The sequence below is a fragment of the Schistocerca piceifrons genome, unplaced genomic scaffold (assembly GCF_021461385.2).
Source record: "Schistocerca piceifrons isolate TAMUIC-IGC-003096 unplaced genomic scaffold, iqSchPice1.1 HiC_scaffold_1695, whole genome shotgun sequence".
NCBI classification, from domain to species: Eukaryota; Metazoa; Arthropoda; class Insecta; order Orthoptera; family Acrididae; genus Schistocerca; species Schistocerca piceifrons.
The window spans coordinates 12624-35858 of NW_025727562.1; the positions used below are offsets into that span (position 1 = coordinate 12624).

Below are 23235 nucleotides of genomic sequence, written 5' to 3' on the forward strand. Positions count from 1 at the left end.
GCTTCCTCGCATCAGACGAGGTGTTTGCGTAATTTGCAGTGCATTCGCACCATTCCTATCGCTGTCCCTGTCCCCGTCCCGACTTGTCCCGACTGCCGCTCGCTGCCGCTCGGGTCGTGGCCCATATAACAGCGCAAGCACAAGAAACGTCTGCAGGAGATGAGGAGACGAGACGAGACGACTAAAGAATAACTTTATGATTACATATCGAAGTAGGAATTGTACACCGCTACACAACAACAGGCGCTGACGTATTTCAGAACATATCTGCCGATTCGTACTGTTTTGTCGTTTTCAAAGACTTCCTGGCGAACTTGGTTAGCACATTCTCCCTCAAACTGAGACAATTACTGCAATTTCGTACTTTATGGTCATTACAGTAGTTTAAAATGCTTAAGCAAGAATCTTTGTCACAACACAACGGTGGTATGGAAAGAGGGCGGTATAAAAAAAAAAAAAAAAGTAAATGAAGGGGAGCCAACAGCACGTGGTGTTCCCAGGCGGTCACCCATCCAAGTACTAACCACGCCCGATGTTGCTTAACTTCGGTGATCGGACGAGAACCGGTGTACTCAACATGGTATGGCCGTTGGCGCCCATATAATGTTGGCGCATGGCAGAATTCGCATTCGGTTCTTATCCCAACACACACAAAATCTTACTTTTCGGTCGAAAGCAGCCGCATTTTTTTTTTTATTGACAATTCGTCACGTTAGCGCGAACGCAATCCTGAGTTCCAAAACTTATGAGCCGGAAGGACGTGCTTCGTGTTTTTTTTTTTTTTTTTTTTTGTGAGCTTTATAAATTTATTTATTAACATTACATCGTTACAAGGTAACAACTTTACAACATAAAACATGAACAGAATTGTAATTGTAAGCACTTCCTTCCGCAATCCGACGTGCCAGCAGAGCGACTGATGAACTAGCGGGCGCGCCGCCGTGTGTGTGAGACGCGCAGCTTCTCGTTGCACCTCCTGTCATCCGCTTGGCGCGTGCAGCCTTCGACACTCGCGGAAGACGCATCTTGTCCCTGGTGTCCAGTGGATGGCTGGCGCGCGGCCGACCGGCGTATGGCCTGTACGGGGTGTGGAAGTTCCTGTTGGAGGGCGCCACTGCTGGCGATGTGAGCTTCCTCGCATCAGACGAGGTGTTTGCGTAATTTGCAGTGCATTCGCACCATTCCTATCGCTGTCCCTGTCCCCGTCCCGACTTGTCCCGACTGCCGCTCGCTGCCGCTCGGGTCGTGGCCCATATAACAGCGCAAGCACAAGAAACGTCTGCAGGAGATGAGGAGACGAGACGAGACGACTAAAGAATAACTTTATGATTACATATCGAAGTAGGAATTGTACACCGCTACACAACAACAGGCGCTGACGTATTTCAGAACATATCTGCCGATTCGTACTGTTTTGTCGTTTTCAAAGACTTCCTGGCGAACTTGGTTAGCACATTCTCCCTCAAACTGAGACAATTACTGCAATTTCGTACTTTATGGTCATTACAGTAGTTTAAAATGCTTAAGCAAGAATCTTTGTCACAACACAACGGTGGTATGGAAAGAGGGCGGTATAAAAAAAAAAAAAAAAGTAAATGAAGGGGAGCCAACAGCACGTGGTGTTCCCAGGCGGTCACCCATCCAAGTACTAACCACGCCCGATGTTGCTTAACTTCGGTGATCGGACGAGAACCGGTGTACTCAACATGGTATGGCCGTTGGCGCCCATATAATGTTGGCGCATGGCAGAATTCGCATTCGGTTCTTATCCCAACACACACAAAATCTTACTTTTCGGTCGAAAGCAGCCGCATTTTTTTTTTATTGACAATTCGTCACGTTAGCGCGAACGCAATCCTGAGTTCCAAAACTTATGAGCCGGAAGGACGTGCTTCGTGTTTTTTTTTTTTTTTTTGTGAGCTTTATAAATTTATTTATTAACATTACATCGTTACAAGGTAACAACTTTACAACATAAAACATGAACAGAATTGTAATTGTAAGCACTTCCTTCCGCAATCCGACGTGCCAGCAGAGCGACTGCCGAACTAGCGGGCGCGCCGCCGTGTGTGTGAGACGCGCAGCTTCTCGTTGCACCTCCTGTCATCCGCTTGGCGCGTGCAGCCTTCGACACTCGCGGAAGACGCATCTTGTCCCTGGTGTCCAGTGGATGGCTGGCGCGCGGCCGACCGGCGTATGGCCTGTACGGGGTGTGGAAGTTCCTGTTGGAGGGCGCCACTGCTGGCGATGTGAGCTTCCTCGCATCAGACGAGATGTTTGCGTAATTTGCAGTGCATTCGCACCATTCCTATCGCTGTCCCTGTCCCCGTCCCGACTTGTCCCGACTTTGCTCGACTGCCGCTCGCTGCCGCTCGGGTCGTGGCCCATATAACAGCGCAAGCACAAGAAACGTCTGCAGGAGATGAGGAGACGAGACGAGACGACTAAAGAATAACTTTATGATTACATATCGAAGTAGGAATTGTACACCGCTACACAACAACAGGCGCTGACGTATTTCAGAACATATCTGCCGATTCGTACTGTTTTGTCGTTTTCAAAGACTTCCTGGCGAACTTGGTTAGCACATTCTCCCTCAAACTGAGACAATTACTGCAATTTCGTACTTTATGGTCATTACAGTAGTTTAAAATGCTTAAGCAAGAATCTTTGTCACAACACAACGGTGGTATGGAAAGAGGGCGGTATAAAAAAAAAAAAAAAAAGTAAATGAAGGGGAGCCAACAGCACGTGGTGTTCCCAGGCGGTCACCCATCCAAGTACTAACCACGCCCGATGTTGCTTAACTTCGGTGATCGGACGAGAACCGGTGTACTCAACATGGTATGGCCGTTGGCGCCCATATAATGTTGGCGCATGGCAGAATTCGCATTCGGTTCTTATCCCAACACACACAAAATCTTACTTTTCGGTCGAAAGCAGCCGCATTTTTTTTTTATTGACAATTCGTCACGTTAGCGCGAACGCAATCCTGAGTTCCAAAACTTATGAGCCGGAAGGACGTGCTTCGTGTTTTTTTTTTTTTTTTTTTTTGTGAGCTTTATAAATTTATTTATTAACATTACATCGTTACAAGGTAACAACTTTACAACATAAAACATGAACAGAATTGTAATTGTAAGCACTTCCTTCCGCAATCCGACGTGCCAGCAGAGCGACTGATGAACTAGCGGGCGCGCCGCCGTGTGTGTGAGACGCGCAGCTTCTCGTTGCACCTCCTGTCATCCGCTTGGCGCGTGCAGCCTTCGACACTCGCGGAAGACGCATCTTGTCCCTGGTGTCCAGTGGATGGCTGGCGCGCGGCCGACCGGCGTATGGCCTGTACGGGGTGTGGAAGTTCCTGTTGGAGGGCGCCACTGCTGGCGATGTGAGCTTCCTCGCATCAGACGAGGTGTTTGCGTAATTTGCAGTGCATTCGCACCATTCCTATCGCTGTCCCTGTCCCCGTCCCGACTTGTCCCGACTGCCGCTCGCTGCCGCTCGGGTCGTGGCCCATATAACAGCGCAAGCACAAGAAACGTCTGCAGGAGATGAGGAGACGAGACGAGACGACTAAAGAATAACTTTATGATTACATATCGAAGTAGGAATTGTACACCGCTACACAACAACAGGCGCTGACGTATTTCAGAACATATCTGCCGATTCGTACTGTTTTGTCGTTTTCAAAGACTTCCTGGCGAACTTGGTTAGCACATTCTCCCTCAAACTGAGACAATTACTGCAATTTCGTACTTTATGGTCATTACAGTAGTTTAAAATGCTTAAGCAAGAATCTTTGTCACAACACAACGGTGGTATGGAAAGAGGGCGGTATAAAAAAAAAAAAAAAAGTAAATGAAGGGGAGCCAATAGCACGTGGTGTTCCCAGGCGGTCACCCATCCAAGTACTAACCACGCCCGATGTTGCTTAACTTCGGTGATCGGACGAGAACCGGTGTACTCAACATGGTATGGCCGTTGGCGCCCATATAATGTTGGCGCATGGCAGAATTCGCATTCGGTTCTTATCCCAACACACACAAAATCTTACTTTTCGGTCGAAAGCAGCCGCATTTTTTTTTTATTGACAATTCGTCACGTTAGCGCGAACGCAATCCTGAGTTCCAAAACTTATGAGCCGGAAGGACGTGCTTCGTGTTTTTTTTTTTTTTTTTTTGTGAGCTTTATAAATTTATTTATTAACATTACATCGTTACAAGGTAACAACTTTACAACATAAAACATGAACAGAATTGTAATTGTAAGCACTTCCTTCCGCAATCCGACGTGCCAGCAGAGCGACTGATGAACTAGCGGGCGCGCCGCCGTGTGTGTGAGACGCGCAGCTTCTCGTTGCACCTCCTGTCATCCGCTTGGCGCGTGCAGCCTTCGACACTCGCGGAAGACGCATCTTGTCCCTGGTGTCCAGTGGATGGCTGGCGCGCGGCCGACCGGCGTATGGCCTGTACGGGGTGTGGAAGTTCCTGTTGGAGGGCGCCACTGCTGGCGATGTGAGCTTCCTCGCATCAGACGAGGTGTTTGCGTAATTTGCAGTGCATTCGCACCATTCCTATCGCTGTCCCTGTCCCCGTCCCGACTTGTCCCGACTGCCGCTCGCTGCCGCTCGGGTCGTGGCCCATATAACAGCGCAAGCACAAGAAACGTCTGCAGGAGATGAGGAGACGAGACGAGACGACTAAAGAATAACTTTATGATTACATATCGAAGTAGGAATTGTACACCGCTACACAACAACAGGCGCTGACGTATTTCAGAACATATCTGCCGATTCGTACTGTTTTGTCGTTTTCAAAGACTTCCTGGCGAACTTGGTTAGCACATTCTCCCTCAAACTGAGACAATTACTGCAATTTCGTACTTTATGGTCATTACAGTAGTTTAAAATGCTTAAGCAAGAATCTTTGTCACAACACAACGGTGGTATGGAAAGAGGGCGGTATAAAAAAAAAAAAAAAAGTAAATGAAGGGGAGCCAACAGCACGTGGTGTTCCCAGGCGGTCACCCATCCAAGTACTAACCACGCCCGATGTTGCTTAACTTCGGTGATCGGACGAGAACCGGTGTACTCAACATGGTATGGCCGTTGGCGCCCATATAATGTTGGCGCATGGCAGAATTCGCATTCGGTTCTTATCCCAACACACACAAAATCTTACTTTTCGGTCGAAAGCAGCCGCATTTTTTTTTTTATTGACAATTCGTCACGTTAGCGCGAACGCAATCCTGAGTTCCAAAACTTATGAGCCGGAAGGACGTGCTTCGTGTTTTTTTTTTTTTTTTTTTTTGTGAGCTTTATAAATTTATTTATTAACATTACATCGTTACAAGGTAACAACTTTACAACATAAAACATGAACAGAATTGTAATTGTAAGCACTTCCTTCCGCAATCCGACGTGCCAGCAGAGCGACTGATGAACTAGCGGGCGCGCCGCCGTGTGTGTGAGACGCGCAGCTTCTCGTTGCACCTCCTGTCATCCGCTTGGCGCGTGCAGCCTTCGACACTCGCGGAAGACGCATCTTGTCCCTGGTGTCCAGTGGATGGCTGGCGCGCGGCCGACCGGCGTATGGCCTGTACGGGGTGTGGAAGTTCCTGTTGGAGGGCGCCACTGCTGGCGATGTGAGCTTCCTCGCATGAGACGAGGTGTTTGCGTAATTTGCAGTGCATTCGCACCATTCCTATCGCTGTCCCTGTCCCCGTCCCGACTTGTCCCGACTGCCGCTCGCTGCCGCTCGGGTCGTGGCCCATATAACAGCGCAAGCACAAGAAACGTCTGCAGGAGATGAGGAGACGAGACGAGACGACTAAAGAATAACTTTATGATTACATATCGAAGTAGGAATTGTACACCGCTACACAACAACAGGCGCTGACGTATTTCAGAACATATCTGCCGATTCGTACTGTTTTGTCGTTTTCAAAGACTTCCTGGCGAACTTGGTTAGCACATTCTCCCTCAAACTGAGACAATTACTGCAATTTCGTACTTTATGGTCATTACAGTAGTTTAAAATGCTTAAGCAAGAATCTTTGTCACAACACAACGGTGGTATGGAAAGAGGGCGGTATAAAAAAAAAAAAAAAAAGTAAATGAAGGGGAGCCAACAGCACGTGGTGTTCCCAGGCGGTCACCCATCCAAGTACTAACCACGCCCGATGTTGCTTAACTTCGGTGATCGGACGAGAACCGGTGTACTCAACATGGTATGGCCGTTGGCGCCCATATAATGTTGGCGCATGGCAGAATTCGCATTCGGTTCTTATCCCAACACACACAAAATCTTACTTTTCGGTCGAAAGCAGCCGCATTTTTTTTTTATTGACAATTCGTCACGTTAGCGCGAACGCAATCCTGAGTTCCAAAACTTATGAGCCGGAAGGACGTGCTTCGTGTTTTTTTTTTTTTTTTTTTTTGTGAGCTTTATAAATTTATTTATTAACATTACATCGTTACAAGGTAACAACTTTACAACATAAAACATGAACAGAATTGTAATTGTAAGCACTTCCTTCCGCAATCCGACGTGCCAGCAGAGCGACTGATGAACTAGCGGGCGCGCCGCCGTGTGTGTGAGACGCGCAGCTTCTCGTTGCACCTCCTGTCATCCGCTTGGCGCGTGCAGCCTTCGACACTCGCGGAAGACGCATCTTGTCCCTGGTGTCCAGTGGATGGCTGGCGCGCGGCCGACCGGCGTATGGCCTGTACGGGGTGTGGAAGTTCCTGTTGGAGGGCGCCACTGCTGGCGATGTGAGCTTCCTCGCATCAGACGAGGTGTTTGCGTAATTTGCAGTGCATTCGCACCATTCCTATCGCTGTCCCTGTCCCCGTCCCGACTTGTCCCGACTGCCGCTCGCTGCCGCTCGGGTCGTGGCCCATATAACAGCGCAAGCACAAGAAACGTCTGCAGGAGATGAGGAGACGAGACGAGACGACTAAAGAATAACTTTATGATTACATATCGAAGTAGGAATTGTACACCGCTACACAACAACAGGCGCTGACGTATTTCAGAACATATCTGCCGATTCGTACTGTTTTGTCGTTTTCAAAGACTTCCTGGCGAACTTGGTTAGCACATTCTCCCTCAAACTGAGACAATTACTGCAATTTCGTACTTTATGGTCATTACAGTAGTTTAAAATGCTTAAGCAAGAATCTTTGTCACAACACAACGGTGGTATGGAAAGAGGGCGGTATAAAAAAAAAAAAAAAAGTAAATGAAGGGGAGCCAACAGCACGTGGTGTTCCCAGGCGGTCACCCATCCAAGTACTAACCACGCCCGATGTTGCTTAACTTCGGTGATCGGACGAGAACCGGTGTACTCAACATGGTATGGCCGTTGGCGCCCATATAATGTTGGCGCATGGCAGAATTCGCATTCGGTTCTTATCCCAACACACACAAAATCTTACTTTTCGGTCGAAAGCAGCCGCATTTTTTTTTTATTGACAATTCGTCACGTTAGCGCGAACGCAATCCTGAGTTCCAAAACTTATGAGCCGGAAGGACGTGCTTCGTGTTTTTTTTTTTTTTTTTTTGTGAGCTTTATAAATTTATTTATTAACATTACATCGTTACAAGGTAACAACTTTACAACATAAAACATGAACAGAATTGTAATTGTAAGCACTTCCTTCCGCAATCCGACGTGCCAGCAGAGCGACTGATGAACTAGCGGGCGCGCCGCCGTGTGTGTGAGACGCGCAGCTTCTCGTTGCACCTCCTGTCATCCGCTTGGCGCGTGCAGCCTTCGACACTCGCGGAAGACGCATCTTGTCCCTGGTGTCCAGTGGATGGCTGGCGCGCGGCCGACCGGCGTATGGCCTGTACGGGGTGTGGAAGTTCCTGTTGGAGGGCGCCACTGCTGGCGATGTGAGCTTCCTCGCATCAGACGAGGTGTTTGCGTAATTTGCAGTGCATTCGCACCATTCCTATCGCTGTCCCTGTCCCCGTCCCGACTTGTCCCGACTGCCGCTCGCTGCCGCTCGGGTCGTGGCCCATATAACAGCGCAAGCACAAGAAACGTCTGCAGGAGATGAGGAGACGAGACGAGACGACTAAAGAATAACTTTATGATTACATATCGAAGTAGGAATTGTACACCGCTACACAACAACAGGCGCTGACGTATTTCAGAACATATCTGCCGATTCGTACTGTTTTGTCGTTTTCAAAGACTTCCTGGCGAACTTGGTTAGCACATTCTCCCTCAAACTGAGACAATTACTGCAATTTCGTACTTTATGGTCATTACAGTAGTTTAAAATGCTTAAGCAAGAATCTTTGTCACAACACAACGGTGGTATGGAAAGAGGGCGGTATAAAAAAAAAAAAAAAAGTAAATGAAGGGGAGCCAACAGCACGTGGTGTTCCCAGGCGGTCACCCATCCAAGTACTAACCACGCCCGATGTTGCTTAACTTCGGTGATCGGACGAGAACCGGTGTACTCAACATGGTATGGCCGTTGGCGCCCATATAATGTTGGCGCATGGCAGAATTCGCATTCGGTTCTTATCCCAACACACACAAAATCTTACTTTTCGGTCGAAAGCAGCCGCATTTTTTTTTTTATTGACAATTCGTCACGTTAGCGCGAACGCAATCCTGAGTTCCAAAACTTATGAGCCGGAAGGACGTGCTTCGTGTTTTTTTTTTTTTTTTTTTTTGTGAGCTTTATAAATTTATTTATTAACATTACATCGTTACAAGGTAACAACTTTACAACATAAAACATGAACAGAATTGTAATTGTAAGCACTTCCTTCCGCAATCCGACGTGCCAGCAGAGCGACTGATGAACTAGCGGGCGCGCCGCCGTGTGTGTGAGACGCGCAGCTTCTCGTTGCACCTCCTGTCATCCGCTTGGCGCGTGCAGCCTTCGACACTCGCGGAAGACGCATCTTGTCCCTGGTGTCCAGTGGATGGCTGGCGCGCGGCCGACCGGCGTATGGCCTGTACGGGGTGTGGAAGTTCCTGTTGGAGGGCGCCACTGCTGGCGATGTGAGCTTCCTCGCATGAGACGAGGTGTTTGCGTAATTTGCAGTGCATTCGCACCATTCCTATCGCTGTCCCTGTCCCCGTCCCGACTTGTCCCGACTGCCGCTCGCTGCCGCTCGGGTCGTGGCCCATATAACAGCGCAAGCACAAGAAACGTCTGCAGGAGATGAGGAGACGAGACGAGACGACTAAAGAATAACTTTATGATTACATATCGAAGTAGGAATTGTACACCGCTACACAACAACAGGCGCTGACGTATTTCAGAACATATCTGCCGATTCGTACTGTTTTGTCGTTTTCAAAGACTTCCTGGCGAACTTGGTTAGCACATTCTCCCTCAAACTGAGACAATTACTGCAATTTCGTACTTTATGGTCATTACAGTAGTTTAAAATGCTTAAGCAAGAATCTTTGTCACAACACAACGGTGGTATGGAAAGAGGGCGGTATAAAAAAAAAAAAAAAAGTAAATGAAGGGGAGCCAACAGCACGTGGTGTTCCCAGGCGGTCACCCATCCAAGTACTAACCACGCCCGATGTTGCTTAACTTCGGTGATCGGACGAGAACCGGTGTACTCAACATGGTATGGCCGTTGGCGCCCATATAATGTTGGCGCATGGCAGAATTCGCATTCGGTTCTTATCCCAACACACACAAAATCTTACTTTTCGGTCGAAAGCAGCCGCATTTTTTTTTTATTGACAATTCGTCACGTTAGCGCGAACGCAATCCTGAGTTCCAAAACTTATGAGCCGGAAGGACGTGCTTCGTGTTTTTTTTTTTTTTTTGTGAGCTTTATAAATTTATTTATTAACATTACATCGTTACAAGGTAACAACTTTACAACATAAAACATGAACAGAATTGTAATTGTAAGCACTTCCTTCCGCAATCCGACGTGCCAGCAGAGCGACTGCCGAACTAGCGGGCGCGCCGCCGTGTGTGTGAGACGCGCAGCTTCTCGTTGCACCTCCTGTCATCCGCTTGGCGCGTGCAGCCTTCGACACTCGCGGAAGACGCATCTTGTCCCTGGTGTCCAGTGGATGGCTGGCGCGCGGCCGACCGGCGTATGGCCTGTACGGGGTGTGGAAGTTCCTGTTGGAGGGCGCCACTGCTGGCGATGTGAGCTTCCTCGCATCAGACGAGATGTTTGCGTAATTTGCAGTGCATTCGCACCATTCCTATCGCTGTCCCTGTCCCCGTCCCGACTTGTCCCGACTTTGCTCGACTGCCGCTCGCTGCCGCTCGGGTCGTGGCCCATATAACAGCGCAAGCACAAGAAACGTCTGCAGGAGATGAGGAGACGAGACGAGACGACTAAAGAATAACTTTATGATTACATATCGAAGTAGGAATTGTACACCGCTACACAACAACAGGCGCTGACGTATTTCAGAACATATCTGCCGATTCGTACTGTTTTGTCGTTTTCAAAGACTTCCTGGCGAACTTGGTTAGCACATTCTCCCTCAAACTGAGACAATTACTGCAATTTCGTACTTTATGGTCATTACAGTAGTTTAAAATGCTTAAGCAAGAATCTTTGTCACAACACAACGGTGGTATGGAAAGAGGGCGGTATAAAAAAAAAAAAAAAAGTAAATGAAGGGGAGCCAACAGCACGTGGTGTTCCCAGGCGGTCACCCATCCAAGTACTAACCACGCCCGATGTTGCTTAACTTCGGTGATCGGACGAGAACCGGTGTACTCAACATGGTATGGCCGTTGGCGCCCATATAATGTTGGCGCATGGCAGAATTCGCATTCGGTTCTTATCCCAACACACACAAAATCTTACTTTTCGGTCGAAAGCAGCCGCATTTTTTTTTTATTGACAATTCGTCACGTTAGCGCGAACGCAATCCTGAGTTCCAAAACTTATGAGCCGGAAGGACGTGCTTCGTGTTTTTTTTTTTTTTTTTGTGAGCTTTATAAATTTATTTATTAACATTACATCGTTACAAGGTAACAACTTTACAACATAAAACATGAACAGAATTGTAATTGTAAGCACTTCCTTCCGCAATCCGACGTGCCAGCAGAGCGACTGCCGAACTAGCGGGCGCGCCGCCGTGTGTGTGAGACGCGCAGCTTCTCGTTGCACCTCCTGTCATCCGCTTGGCGCGTGCAGCCTTCGACACTCGCGGAAGACGCATCTTGTCCCTGGTGTCCAGTGGATGGCTGGCGCGCGGCCGACCGGCGTATGGCCTGTACGGGGTGTGGAAGTTCCTGTTGGAGGGCGCCACTGCTGGCGATGTGAGCTTCCTCGCATCAGACGAGATGTTTGCGTAATTTGCAGTGCATTCGCACCATTCCTATCGCTGTCCCTGTCCCCGTCCCGACTTGTCCCGACTTTGCTCGACTGCCGCTCGCTGCCGCTCGGGTCGTGGCCCATATAACAGCGCAAGCACAAGAAACGTCTGCAGGAGATGAGGAGACGAGACGAGACGACTAAAGAATAACTTTATGATTACATATCGAAGTAGGAATTGTACACCGCTACACAACAACAGGCGCTGACGTATTTCAGAACATATCTGCCGATTCGTACTGTTTTGTCGTTTTCAAAGACTTCCTGGCGAACTTGGTTAGCACATTCTCCCTCAAACTGAGACAATTACTGCAATTTCGTACTTTATGGTCATTACAGTAGTTTAAAATGCTTAAGCAAGAATCTTTGTCACAACACAACGGTGGTATGGAAAGAGGGCGGTATAAAAAAAAAAAAAAAAGTAAATGAAGGGGAGCCAACAGCACGTGGTGTTCCCAGGCGGTCACCCATCCAAGTACTAACCACGCCCGATGTTGCTTAACTTCGGTGATCGGACGAGAACCGGTGTACTCAACATGGTATGGCCGTTGGCGCCCATATAATGTTGGCGCATGGCAGAATTCGCATTCGGTTCTTATCCCAACACACACAAAATCTTACTTTTCGGTCGAAAGCAGCCGCATTTTTTTTTTATTGACAATTCGTCACGTTAGCGCGAACGCAATCCTGAGTTCCAAAACTTATGAGCCGGAAGGACGTGCTTCGTGTTTTTTTTTTTTTTTTTGTGAGCTTTATAAATTTATTTATTAACATTACATCGTTACAAGGTAACAACTTTACAACATAAAACATGAACAGAATTGTAATTGTAAGCACTTCCTTCCGCAATCCGACGTGCCAGCAGAGCGACTGCCGAACTAGCGGGCGCGCCGCCGTGTGTGTGAGACGCGCAGCTTCTCGTTGCACCTCCTGTCATCCGCTTGGCGCGTGCAGCCTTCGACACTCGCGGAAGACGCATCTTGTCCCTGGTGTCCAGTGGATGGCTGGCGCGCGGCCGACCGGCGTATGGCCTGTACGGGGTGTGGAAGTTCCTGTTGGAGGGCGCCACTGCTGGCGATGTGAGCTTCCTCGCATCAGACGAGATGTTTGCGTAATTTGCAGTGCATTCGCACCATTCCTATCGCTGTCCCTGTCCCCGTCCCGACTTGTCCCGACTTTGCTCGACTGCCGCTCGCTGCCGCTCGGGTCGTGGCCCATATAACAGCGCAAGCACAAGAAACGTCTGCAGGAGATGAGGAGACGAGACGAGACGACTAAAGAATAACTTTATGATTACATATCGAAGTAGGAATTGTACACCGCTACACAACAACAGGCGCTGACGTATTTCAGAACATATCTGCCGATTCGTACTGTTTTGTCGTTTTCAAAGACTTCCTGGCGAACTTGGTTAGCACATTCTCCCTCAAACTGAGACAATTACTGCAATTTCGTACTTTATGGTCATTACAGTAGTTTAAAATGCTTAAGCAAGAATCTTTGTCACAACACAACGGTGGTATGGAAAGAGGGCGGTATAAAAAAAAAAAAAAAAGTAAATGAAGGGGAGCCAACAGCACGTGGTGTTCCCAGGCGGTCACCCATCCAAGTACTAACCACGCCCGATGTTGCTTAACTTCGGTGATCGGACGAGAACCGGTGTACTCAACATGGTATGGCCGTTGGCGCCCATATAATGTTGGCGCATGGCAGAATTCGCATTCGGTTCTTATCCCAACACACACAAAATCTTACTTTTCGGTCGAAAGCAGCCGCATTTTTTTTTTATTGACAATTCGTCACGTTAGCGCGAACGCAATCCTGAGTTCCAAAACTTATGAGCCGGAAGGACGTGCTTCGTGTTTTTTTTTTTTTTTTTGTGAGCTTTATAAATTTATTTATTAACATTACATCGTTACAAGGTAACAACTTTACAACATAAAACATGAACAGAATTGTAATTGTAAGCACTTCCTTCCGCAATCCGACGTGCCAGCAGAGCGACTGCCGAACTAGCGGGCGCGCCGCCGTGTGTGTGAGACGCGCAGCTTCTCGTTGCACCTCCTGTCATCCGCTTGGCGCGTGCAGCCTTCGACACTCGCGGAAGACGCATCTTGTCCCTGGTGTCCAGTGGATGGCTGGCGCGCGGCCGACCGGCGTATGGCCTGTACGGGGTGTGGAAGTTCCTGTTGGAGGGCGCCACTGCTGGCGATGTGAGCTTCCTCGCATCAGACGAGATGTTTGCGTAATTTGCAGTGCATTCGCACCATTCCTATCGCTGTCCCTGTCCCCGTCCCGACTTGTCCCGACTTTGCTCGACTGCCGCTCGCTGCCGCTCGGGTCGTGGCCCATATAACAGCGCAAGCACAAGAAACGTCTGCAGGAGATGAGGAGACGAGACGAGACGACTAAAGAATAACTTTATGATTACATATCGAAGTAGGAATTGTACACCGCTACACAACAACAGGCGCTGACGTATTTCAGAACATATCTGCCGATTCGTACTGTTTTGTCGTTTTCAAAGACTTCCTGGCGAACTTGGTTAGCACATTCTCCCTCAAACTGAGACAATTACTGCAATTTCGTACTTTATGGTCATTACAGTAGTTTAAAATGCTTAAGCAAGAATCTTTGTCACAACACAACGGTGGTATGGAAAGAGGGCGGTATAAAAAAAAAAAAAAAAGTAAATGAAGGGGAGCCAACAGCACGTGGTGTTCCCAGGCGGTCACCCATCCAAGTACTAACCACGCCCGATGTTGCTTAACTTCGGTGATCGGACGAGAACCGGTGTACTCAACATGGTATGGCCGTTGGCGCCCATATAATGTTGGCGCATGGCAGAATTCGCATTCGGTTCTTATCCCAACACACACAAAATCTTACTTTTCGGTCGAAAGCAGCCGCATTTTTTTTTTATTGACAATTCGTCACGTTAGCGCGAACGCAATCCTGAGTTCCAAAACTTATGAGCCGGAAGGACGTGCTTCGTGTTTTTTTTTTTTTTTTGTGAGCTTTATAAATTTATTTATTAACATTACATCGTTACAAGGTAACAACTTTACAACATAAAACATGAACAGAATTGTAATTGTAAGCACTTCCTTCCGCAATCCGACGTGCCAGCAGAGCGACTGCCGAACTAGCGGGCGCGCCGCCGTGTGTGTGAGACGCGCAGCTTCTCGTTGCACCTCCTGTCATCCGCTTGGCGCGTGCAGCCTTCGACACTCGCGGAAGACGCATCTTGTCCCTGGTGTCCAGTGGATGGCTGGCGCGCGGCCGACCGGCGTATGGCCTGTACGGGGTGTGGAAGTTCCTGTTGGAGGGCGCCACTGCTGGCGATGTGAGCTTCCTCGCATCAGACGAGATGTTTGCGTAATTTGCAGTGCATTCGCACCATTCCTATCGCTGTCCCTGTCCCCGTCCCGACTTGTCCCGACTTTGCTCGACTGCCGCTCGCTGCCGCTCGGGTCGTGGCCCATATAACAGCGCAAGCACAAGAAACGTCTGCAGGAGATGAGGAGACGAGACGAGACGACTAAAGAATAACTTTATGATTACATATCGAAGTAGGAATTGTACACCGCTACACAACAACAGGCGCTGACGTATTTCAGAACATATCTGCCGATTCGTACTGTTTTGTCGTTTTCAAAGACTTCCTGGCGAACTTGGTTAGCACATTCTCCCTCAAACTGAGACAATTACTGCAATTTCGTACTTTATGGTCATTACAGTAGTTTAAAATGCTTAAGCAAGAATCTTTGTCACAACACAACGGTGGTATGGAAAGAGGGCGGTATAAAAAAAAAAAAAAAAGTAAATGAAGGGGAGCCAACAGCACGTGGTGTTCCCAGGCGGTCACCCATCCAAGTACTAACCACGCCCGATGTTGCTTAACTTCGGTGATCGGACGAGAACCGGTGTACTCAACATGGTATGGCCGTTGGCGCCCATATAATGTTGGCGCATGGCAGAATTCGCATTCGGTTCTTATCCCAACACACACAAAATCTTACTTTTCGGTCGAAAGCAGCCGCATTTTTTTTTTATTGACAATTCGTCACGTTAGCGCGAACGCAATCCTGAGTTCCAAAACTTATGAGCCGGAAGGACGTGCTTCGTGTTTTTTTTTTTTTTTTGTGAGCTTTATAAATTTATTTATTAACATTACATCGTTACAAGGTAACAACTTTACAACATAAAACATGAACAGAATTGTAATTGTAAGCACTTCCTTCCGCAATCCGACGTGCCAGCAGAGCGACTGCCGAACTAGCGGGCGCGCCGCCGTGTGTGTGAGACGCGCAGCTTCTCGTTGCACCTCCTGTCATCCGCTTGGCGCGTGCAGCCTTCGACACTCGCGGAAGACGCATCTTGTCCCTGGTGTCCAGTGGATGGCTGGCGCGCGGCCGACCGGCGTATGGCCTGTACGGGGTGTGGAAGTTCCTGTTGGAGGGCGCCACTGCTGGCGATGTGAGCTTCCTCGCATCAGACGAGATGTTTGCGTAATTTGCAGTGCATTCGCACCATTCCTATCGCTGTCCCTGTCCCCGTCCCGACTTGTCCCGACTTTGCTCGACTGCCGCTCGCTGCCGCTCGGGTCGTGGCCCATATAACAGCGCAAGCACAAGAAACGTCTGCAGGAGATGAGGAGACGAGACGAGACGACTAAAGAATAACTTTATGATTACATATCGAAGTAGGAATTGTACACCGCTACACAACAACAGGCGCTGACGTATTTCAGAACATATCTGCCGATTCGTACTGTTTTGTCGTTTTCAAAGACTTCCTGGCGAACTTGGTTAGCACATTCTCCCTCAAACTGAGACAATTACTGCAATTTCGTACTTTATGGTCATTACAGTAGTTTAAAATGCTTAAGCAAGAATCTTTGTCACAACACAACGGTGGTATGGAAAGAGGGCGGTATAAAAAAAAAAAAAAAAGTAAATGAAGGGGAGCCAACAGCACGTGGTGTTCCCAGGCGGTCACCCATCCAAGTACTAACCACGCCCGATGTTGCTTAACTTCGGTGATCGGACGAGAACCGGTGTACTCAACATGGTATGGCCGTTGGCGCCCATATAATGTTGGCGCATGGCAGAATTCGCATTCGGTTCTTATCCCAACACACACAAAATCTTACTTTTCGGTCGAAAGCAGCCGCATTTTTTTTTTATTGACAATTCGTCACGTTAGCGCGAACGCAATCCTGAGTTCCAAAACTTATGAGCCGGAAGGACGTGCTTCGTGTTTTTTTTTTTTTTTTTGTGAGCTTTATAAATTTATTTATTAACATTACATCGTTACAAGGTAACAACTTTACAACATAAAACATGAACAGAATTGTAATTGTAAGCACTTCCTTCCGCAATCCGACGTGCCAGCAGAGCGACTGCCGAACTAGCGGGCGCGCCGCCGTGTGTGTGAGACGCGCAGCTTCTCGTTGCACCTCCTGTCATCCGCTTGGCGCGTGCAGCCTTCGACACTCGCGGAAGACGCATCTTGTCCCTGGTGTCCAGTGGATGGCTGGCGCGCGGCCGACCGGCGTATGGCCTGTACGGGGTGTGGAAGTTCCTGTTGGAGGGCGCCACTGCTGGCGATGTGAGCTTCCTCGCATCAGACGAGATGTTTGCGTAATTTGCAGTGCATTCGCACCATTCCTATCGCTGTCCCTGTCCCCGTCCCGACTTGTCCCGACTTTGCTCGACTGCCGCTCGCTGCCGCTCGGGTCGTGGCCCATATAACAGCGCAAGCACAAGAAACGTCTGCAGGAGATGAGGAGACGAGACGAGACGACTAAAGAATAACTTTATGATTACATATCGAAGTAGGAATTGTACACCGCTACACAACAACAGGCGCTGACGTATTTCAGAACATATCTGCCGATTCGTACTGTTTTGTCGTTTTCAAAGACTTCCTGGCGAACTTGGTTAGCACATTCTCCCTCAAACTGAGACAATTACTGCAATTTCGTACTTTATGGTCATTACAGTAGTTTAAAATGCTTAAGCAAGAATCTTTGTCACAACACAACGGTGGTATGGAAAGAGGGCGGTATAAAAAAAAAAAAAAAAGTAAATGAAGGGGAGCCAACAGCACGTGGTGTTCCCAGGCGGTCACCCATCCAAGTACTAACCACGCCCGATGTTGCTTAACTTCGGTGATCGGACGAGAACCGGTGTACTCAACATGGTATGGCCGTTGGCGCCCATATAATGTTGGCGCATGGCAGAATTCGCATTCGGTTCTTATCCCAACACACACAAAATCTTACTTTTCGGTCGAAAGCAGCCGCATTTTTTTTTTTATTGACAATTCGTCACGTTAGCGCGAACGCAATCCTGAGTTCCAAAACTTATGAGCCGGAAGGACGTGCTTCGTGTTTTTTTTTTTTTTTTTTTTTGTGAGCTTTATAAATTTATTTATTAACATTACATCGTTACAAGGTAACAACTTTACAACATAAAACATGAACAGAATTGTAATTGTAAGCACTTCCTTCCGCAATCCGACGTGCCAGCAGAGCGACTGATGAACTAGCGGGCGCGCCGCCGTGTGTGTGAGACGCGCAGCTTCTCGTTGCACCTCCTGTCATCCGCTTGGCGCGTGCAGCCTTCGACACTCGCGGAAGACGCATCTTGTCCCTGGTGTCCAGTGGATGGCTGGCGCGCGGCCGACCGGCGTATGGCCTGTACGGGGTGTGGAAGTTCCTGTTGGAGGGCGCCACTGCTGGCGATGTGAGCTTCCTCGCATCAGACGAGGTGTTTGCGTAATTTGCAGTGCATTCGCACCATTCCTATCGCTGTCCCTGTCCCCGTCCCGACTTGTCCCGACTGCCGCTCGCTGCCGCTCGGGTCGTGGCCCATATAACAGCGCAAGCACAAGAAACGTCTGCAGGAGATGAGGAGACGAGACGAGACGACTAAAGAATAACTTTATGATTACATATCGAAGTAGGAATTGTACACCGCTACACAACAACAGGCGCTGACGTATTTCAGAACATATCTGCCGATTCGTACTGTTTTGTCGTTTTCAAAGACTTCCTGGCGAACTTGGTTAGCACATTCTCCCTCAAACTGAGACAATTACTGCAATTTCGTACTTTATGGTCATTACAGTAGTTTAAAATGCTTAAGCAAGAATCTTTGTCACAACACAACGGTGGTATGGAAAGAGGGCGGTATAAAAAAAAAAAAAAAGTAAATGAAGGGGAGCCAACAGCACGTGGTGTTCCCAGGCGGTCACCCATCCAAGTACTAACCACGCCCGATGTTGCTTAACTTCGGTGATCGGACGAGAACCGGTGTACTCAACATGGTATGGCCGTTGGCGCCCATATAATGTTGGCGCATGGCAGAATTCGCATTCGGTTCTTATCCCAACACACACAAAATCTTACTTTTCGGTCGAAAGCAGCCGCATTTTTTTTTTATTGACAATTCGTCACGTTAGCGCGAACGCAATCCTGAGTTCCAAAACTTATGAGCCGGAAGGACGTGCTTCGTGTTTTTTTTTTTTTTTTTGTGAGCTTTATAAATTTATTTATTAACATTACATCGTTACAAGGTAACAACTTTACAACATAAAACATGAACAGAATTGTAATTGTAAGCACTTCCTTCCGCAATCCGACGTGCCAGCAGAGCGACTGCCGAACTAGCGGGCGCGCCGCCGTGTGTGTGAGACGCGCAGCTTCTCGTTGCACCTCCTGTCATCCGCTTGGCGCGTGCAGCCTTCGACACTCGCGGAAGACGCATCTTGTCCCTGGTGTCCAGTGGATGGCTGGCGCGCGGCCGACCGGCGTATGGCCTGTACGGGGTGTGGAAGTTCCTGTTGGAGGGCGCCACTGCTGGCGATGTGAGCTTCCTCGCATCAGACGAGATGTTTGCGTAATTTGCAGTGCATTCGCACCATTCCTATCGCTGTCCCTGTCCCCGTCCCGACTTGTCCCGACTTTGCTCGACTGCCGCTCGCTGCCGCTCGGGTCGTGGCCCATATAACAGCGCAAGCACAAGAAACGTCTGCAGGAGATGAGGAGACGAGACGAGACGACTAAAGAATAACTTTATGATTACATATCGAAGTAGGAATTGTACACCGCTACACAACAACAGGCGCTGACGTATTTCAGAACATATCTGCCGATTCGTACTGTTTTGTCGTTTTCAAAGACTTCCTGGCGAACTTGGTTAGCACATTCTCCCTCAAACTGAGACAATTACTGCAATTTCGTACTTTATGGTCATTACAGTAGTTTAAAATGCTTAAGCAAGAATCTTTGTCACAACACAACGGTGGTATGGAAAGAGGGCGGTATAAAAAAAAAAAAAAAAGTAAATGAAGGGGAGCCAACAGCACGTGGTGTTCCAGGCGGTCACCCATCCAAGTACTAACCACGCCCGATGTTGCTTAACTTCGGTGATCGGACGAGAACCGGTGTACTCAACATGGTATGGCCGTTGGCGCCCATATAATGTTGGCGCATGGCAGAATTCGCATTCGGTTCTTATCCCAACACACACAAAATCTTACTTTTCGGTCGAAAGCAGCCGCATTTTTTTTTTATTGACAATTCGTCACGTTAGCGCGAACGCAATCCTGAGTTCCAAAACTTATGAGCCGGAAGGACGTGCTTCGTGTTTTTTTTTTTTTTTTTGTGAGCTTTATAAATTTATTTATTAACATTACATCGTTACAAGGTAACAACTTTACAACATAAAACATGAACAGAATTGTAATTGTAAGCACTTCCTTCCGCAATCCGACGTGCCAGCAGAGCGACTGCCGAACTAGCGGGCGCGCCGCCGTGTGTGTGAGACGCGCAGCTTCTCGTTGCACCTCCTGTCATCCGCTTGGCGCGTGCAGCCTTCGACACTCGCGGAAGACGCATCTTGTCCCTGGTGTCCAGTGGATGGCTGGCGCGCGGCCGACCGGCGTATGGCCTGTACGGGGTGTGGAAGTTCCTGTTGGAGGGCGCCACTGCTGGCGATGTGAGCTTCCTCGCATCAGACGAGATGTTTGCGTAATTTGCAGTGCATTCGCACCATTCCTATCGCTGTCCCTGTCCCCGTCCCGACTTGTCCCGACTTTGCTCGACTGCCGCTCGCTGCCGCTCGGGTCGTGGCCCATATAACAGCGCAAGCACAAGAAACGTCTGCAGGAGATGAGGAGACGAGACGAGACGACTAAAGAATAACTTTATGATTACATATCGAAGTAGGAATTGTACACCGCTACACAACAACAGGCGCTGACGTATTTCAGAACATATCTGCCGATTCGTACTGTTTTGTCGTTTTCAAAGACTTCCTGGCGAACTTGGTTAGCACATTCTCCCTCAAACTGAGACAATTACTGCAATTTCGTACTTTATGGTCATTACAGTAGTTTAAAATGCTTAAGCAAGAATCTTTGTCACAACACAACGGTGGTATGGAAAGAGGGCGGTATAAAAAAAAAAAAAAAAGTAAATGAAGGGGAGCCAACAGCACGTGGTGTTCCCAGGCGGTCACCCATCCAAGTACTAACCACGCCCGATGTTGCTTAACTTCGGTGATCGGACGAGAACCGGTGTACTCAACATGGTATGGCCGTTGGCGCCCATATAATGTTGGCGCATGGCAGAATTCGCATTCGGTTCTTATCCCAACACACACAAAATCTTACTTTTCGGTCGAAAGCAGCCGCATTTTTTTTTTTATTGACAATTCGTCACGTTAGCGCGAACGCAATCCTGAGTTCCAAAACTTATGAGCCGGAAGGACGTGCTTCGTGTTTTTTTTTTTTTTTTTTTTTGTGAGCTTTATAAATTTATTTATTAACATTACATCGTTACAAGGTAACAACTTTACAACATAAAACATGAACAGAATTGTAATTGTAAGCACTTCCTTCCGCAATCCGACGTGCCAGCAGAGCGACTGATGAACTAGCGGGCGCGCCGCCGTGTGTGTGAGACGCGCAGCTTCTCGTTGCACCTCCTGTCATCCGCTTGGCGCGTGCAGCCTTCGACACTCGCGGAAGACGCATCTTGTCCCTGGTGTCCAGTGGATGGCTGGCGCGCGGCCGACCGGCGTATGGCCTGTACGGGGTGTGGAAGTTCCTGTTGGAGGGCGCCACTGCTGGCGATGTGAGCTTCCTCGCATCAGACGAGGTGTTTGCGTAATTTGCAGTGCATTCGCACCATTCCTATCGCTGTCCCTGTCCCCGTCCCGACTTGTCCCGACTGCCGCTCGCTGCCGCTCGGGTCGTGGCCCATATAACAGCGCAAGCACAAGAAACGTCTGCAGGAGATGAGGAGACGAGACGAGACGACTAAAGAATAACTTTATGATTACATATCGAAGTAGGAATTGTACACCGCTACACAACAACAGGCGCTGACGTATTTCAGAACATATCTGCCGATTCGTACTGTTTGTCGTTTTCAAAGACTTCCTGGCGAACTTGGTTAGCACATTCTCCCTCAAACTGAGACAATTACTGCAATTTCGTACTTTATGGTCATTACAGTAGTTTAAAATGCTTAAGCAAGAATCTTTGTCACAACACAACGGTGGTATGGAAAGAGGGCGGTATAAAAAAAAAAAAAAAAGTAAATGAAGGGGAGCCAACAGCACGTGGTGTTCCCAGGCGGTCACCCATCCAAGTACTAACCACGCCCGATGTTGCTTAACTTCGGTGATCGGACGAGAACCGGTGTACTCAACATGGTATGGCCGTTGGCGCCCATATAATGTTGGCGCATGGCAGAATTCGCATTCGGTTCTTATCCCAACACACACAAAATCTTACTTTTCGGTCGAAAGCAGCCGCATTTTTTTTTTATTGACAATTCGTCACGTTAGCGCGAACGCAATCCTGAGTTCCAAAACTTATGAGCCGGAAGGACGTGCTTCGTGTTTTTTTTTTTTTTTTTTTGTGAGCTTTATAAATTTATTTATTAACATTACATCGTTACAAGGTAACAACTTTACAACATAAAACATGAACAGAATTGTAATTGTAAGCACTTCCTTCCGCAATCCGACGTGCCAGCAGAGCGACTGATGAACTAGCGGGCGCGCCGCCGTGTGTGTGAGACGCGCAGCTTCTCGTTGCACCTCCTGTCATCCGCTTGGCGCGTGCAGCCTTCGACACTCGCGGAAGACGCATCTTGTCCCTGGTGTCCAGTGGATGGCTGGCGCGCGGCCGACCGGCGTATGGCCTGTACGGGGTGTGGAAGTTCCTGTTGGAGGGCGCCACTGCTGGCGATGTGAGCTTCCTCGCATCAGACGAGGTGTTTGCGTAATTTGCAGTGCATTCGCACCATTCCTATCGCTGTCCCTGTCCCCGTCCCGACTTGTCCCGACTGCCGCTCGCTGCCGCTCGGGTCGTGGCCCATATAACAGCGCAAGCACAAGAAACGTCTGCAGGAGATGAGGAGACGAGACGAGACGACTAAAGAATAACTTTATGATTACATATCGAAGTAGGAATTGTACACCGCTACACAACAACAGGCGCTGACGTATTTCAGAACATATCTGCCGATTCGTACTGTTTTGTCGTTTTCAAAGACTTCCTGGCGAACTTGGTTAGCACATTCTCCCTCAAACTGAGACAATTACTGCAATTTCGTACTTTATGGTCATTACAGTAGTTTAAAATGCTTAAGCAAGAATCTTTGTCACAACACAACGGTGGTATGGAAAGAGGGCGGTATAAAAAAAAAAAAAAAAGTAAATGAAGGGGAGCCAACAGCACGTGGTGTTCCCAGGCGGTCACCCATCCAAGTACTAACCACGCCCGATGTTGCTTAACTTCGGTGATCGGACGAGAACCGGTGTACTCAACATGGTATGGCCGTTGGCGCCCATATAATGTTGGCGCATGGCAG

The 23235-nt window shown here is 48.4% G+C and overlaps 21 non-coding genes across 21 annotated transcripts; all 21 read right to left on the bottom strand.

Moving 5' to 3' along the window:
- Positions 1–475: 475 nt before the first annotated feature.
- Positions 476–594, bottom strand: LOC124737278. Its single transcript, XR_007009629.1, has one exon. It is a non-coding gene; the product is annotated as a 5S ribosomal RNA (ribosomal RNA).
- Positions 595–1604: 1010 nt separating this feature from the next.
- LOC124737279 lies at positions 1605–1723 on the bottom strand. The gene has a single exon (XR_007009630.1). It is a non-coding gene; the product is annotated as a 5S ribosomal RNA (ribosomal RNA).
- Positions 1724–2739: 1016 nt separating this feature from the next.
- Positions 2740–2858, bottom strand: LOC124737280. Its single transcript, XR_007009631.1, has one exon. It is a non-coding gene; the product is annotated as a 5S ribosomal RNA (ribosomal RNA).
- A 1009-nt stretch (positions 2859–3867) lies between these two features.
- LOC124737310 lies at positions 3868–3986 on the bottom strand. Its single transcript, XR_007009657.1, has one exon. It is a non-coding gene; the product is annotated as a 5S ribosomal RNA (ribosomal RNA).
- A 1007-nt stretch (positions 3987–4993) lies between these two features.
- LOC124737281 lies at positions 4994–5112 on the bottom strand. Its single transcript, XR_007009632.1, has one exon. It is a non-coding gene; the product is annotated as a 5S ribosomal RNA (ribosomal RNA).
- A 1011-nt stretch (positions 5113–6123) lies between these two features.
- Positions 6124–6242, bottom strand: LOC124737282. Its single transcript, XR_007009633.1, has one exon. It is a non-coding gene; the product is annotated as a 5S ribosomal RNA (ribosomal RNA).
- A 1009-nt stretch (positions 6243–7251) lies between these two features.
- LOC124737284 lies at positions 7252–7370 on the bottom strand. Its single transcript, XR_007009635.1, has one exon. It is a non-coding gene; the product is annotated as a 5S ribosomal RNA (ribosomal RNA).
- A 1007-nt stretch (positions 7371–8377) lies between these two features.
- On the bottom strand, positions 8378–8496 carry LOC124737286. Its single transcript, XR_007009636.1, has one exon. It is a non-coding gene; the product is annotated as a 5S ribosomal RNA (ribosomal RNA).
- A 1010-nt stretch (positions 8497–9506) lies between these two features.
- Positions 9507–9625, bottom strand: LOC124737287. The gene has a single exon (XR_007009637.1). It is a non-coding gene; the product is annotated as a 5S ribosomal RNA (ribosomal RNA).
- A 1014-nt stretch (positions 9626–10639) lies between these two features.
- LOC124737288 lies at positions 10640–10758 on the bottom strand. Its single transcript, XR_007009638.1, has one exon. It is a non-coding gene; the product is annotated as a 5S ribosomal RNA (ribosomal RNA).
- Positions 10759–11773: 1015 nt separating this feature from the next.
- On the bottom strand, positions 11774–11892 carry LOC124737289. Its single transcript, XR_007009639.1, has one exon. It is a non-coding gene; the product is annotated as a 5S ribosomal RNA (ribosomal RNA).
- A 1015-nt stretch (positions 11893–12907) lies between these two features.
- Positions 12908–13026, bottom strand: LOC124737290. The gene has a single exon (XR_007009640.1). It is a non-coding gene; the product is annotated as a 5S ribosomal RNA (ribosomal RNA).
- A 1015-nt stretch (positions 13027–14041) lies between these two features.
- On the bottom strand, positions 14042–14160 carry LOC124737291. The gene has a single exon (XR_007009641.1). It is a non-coding gene; the product is annotated as a 5S ribosomal RNA (ribosomal RNA).
- Positions 14161–15174: 1014 nt separating this feature from the next.
- LOC124737292 lies at positions 15175–15293 on the bottom strand. The gene has a single exon (XR_007009642.1). It is a non-coding gene; the product is annotated as a 5S ribosomal RNA (ribosomal RNA).
- A 1014-nt stretch (positions 15294–16307) lies between these two features.
- LOC124737293 lies at positions 16308–16426 on the bottom strand. The gene has a single exon (XR_007009643.1). It is a non-coding gene; the product is annotated as a 5S ribosomal RNA (ribosomal RNA).
- A 1015-nt stretch (positions 16427–17441) lies between these two features.
- On the bottom strand, positions 17442–17560 carry LOC124737294. Its single transcript, XR_007009644.1, has one exon. It is a non-coding gene; the product is annotated as a 5S ribosomal RNA (ribosomal RNA).
- A 1009-nt stretch (positions 17561–18569) lies between these two features.
- On the bottom strand, positions 18570–18688 carry LOC124737297. The gene has a single exon (XR_007009646.1). It is a non-coding gene; the product is annotated as a 5S ribosomal RNA (ribosomal RNA).
- Positions 18689–19703: 1015 nt separating this feature from the next.
- LOC124737312 lies at positions 19704–19821 on the bottom strand. Its single transcript, XR_007009659.1, has one exon. It is a non-coding gene; the product is annotated as a 5S ribosomal RNA (ribosomal RNA).
- A 1015-nt stretch (positions 19822–20836) lies between these two features.
- LOC124737298 lies at positions 20837–20955 on the bottom strand. The gene has a single exon (XR_007009647.1). It is a non-coding gene; the product is annotated as a 5S ribosomal RNA (ribosomal RNA).
- A 1009-nt stretch (positions 20956–21964) lies between these two features.
- LOC124737299 lies at positions 21965–22083 on the bottom strand. Its single transcript, XR_007009648.1, has one exon. It is a non-coding gene; the product is annotated as a 5S ribosomal RNA (ribosomal RNA).
- Positions 22084–23090: 1007 nt separating this feature from the next.
- Positions 23091–23209, bottom strand: LOC124737300. The gene has a single exon (XR_007009649.1). It is a non-coding gene; the product is annotated as a 5S ribosomal RNA (ribosomal RNA).
- Between the last annotated feature and the right edge of the window lie 26 nt (positions 23210–23235).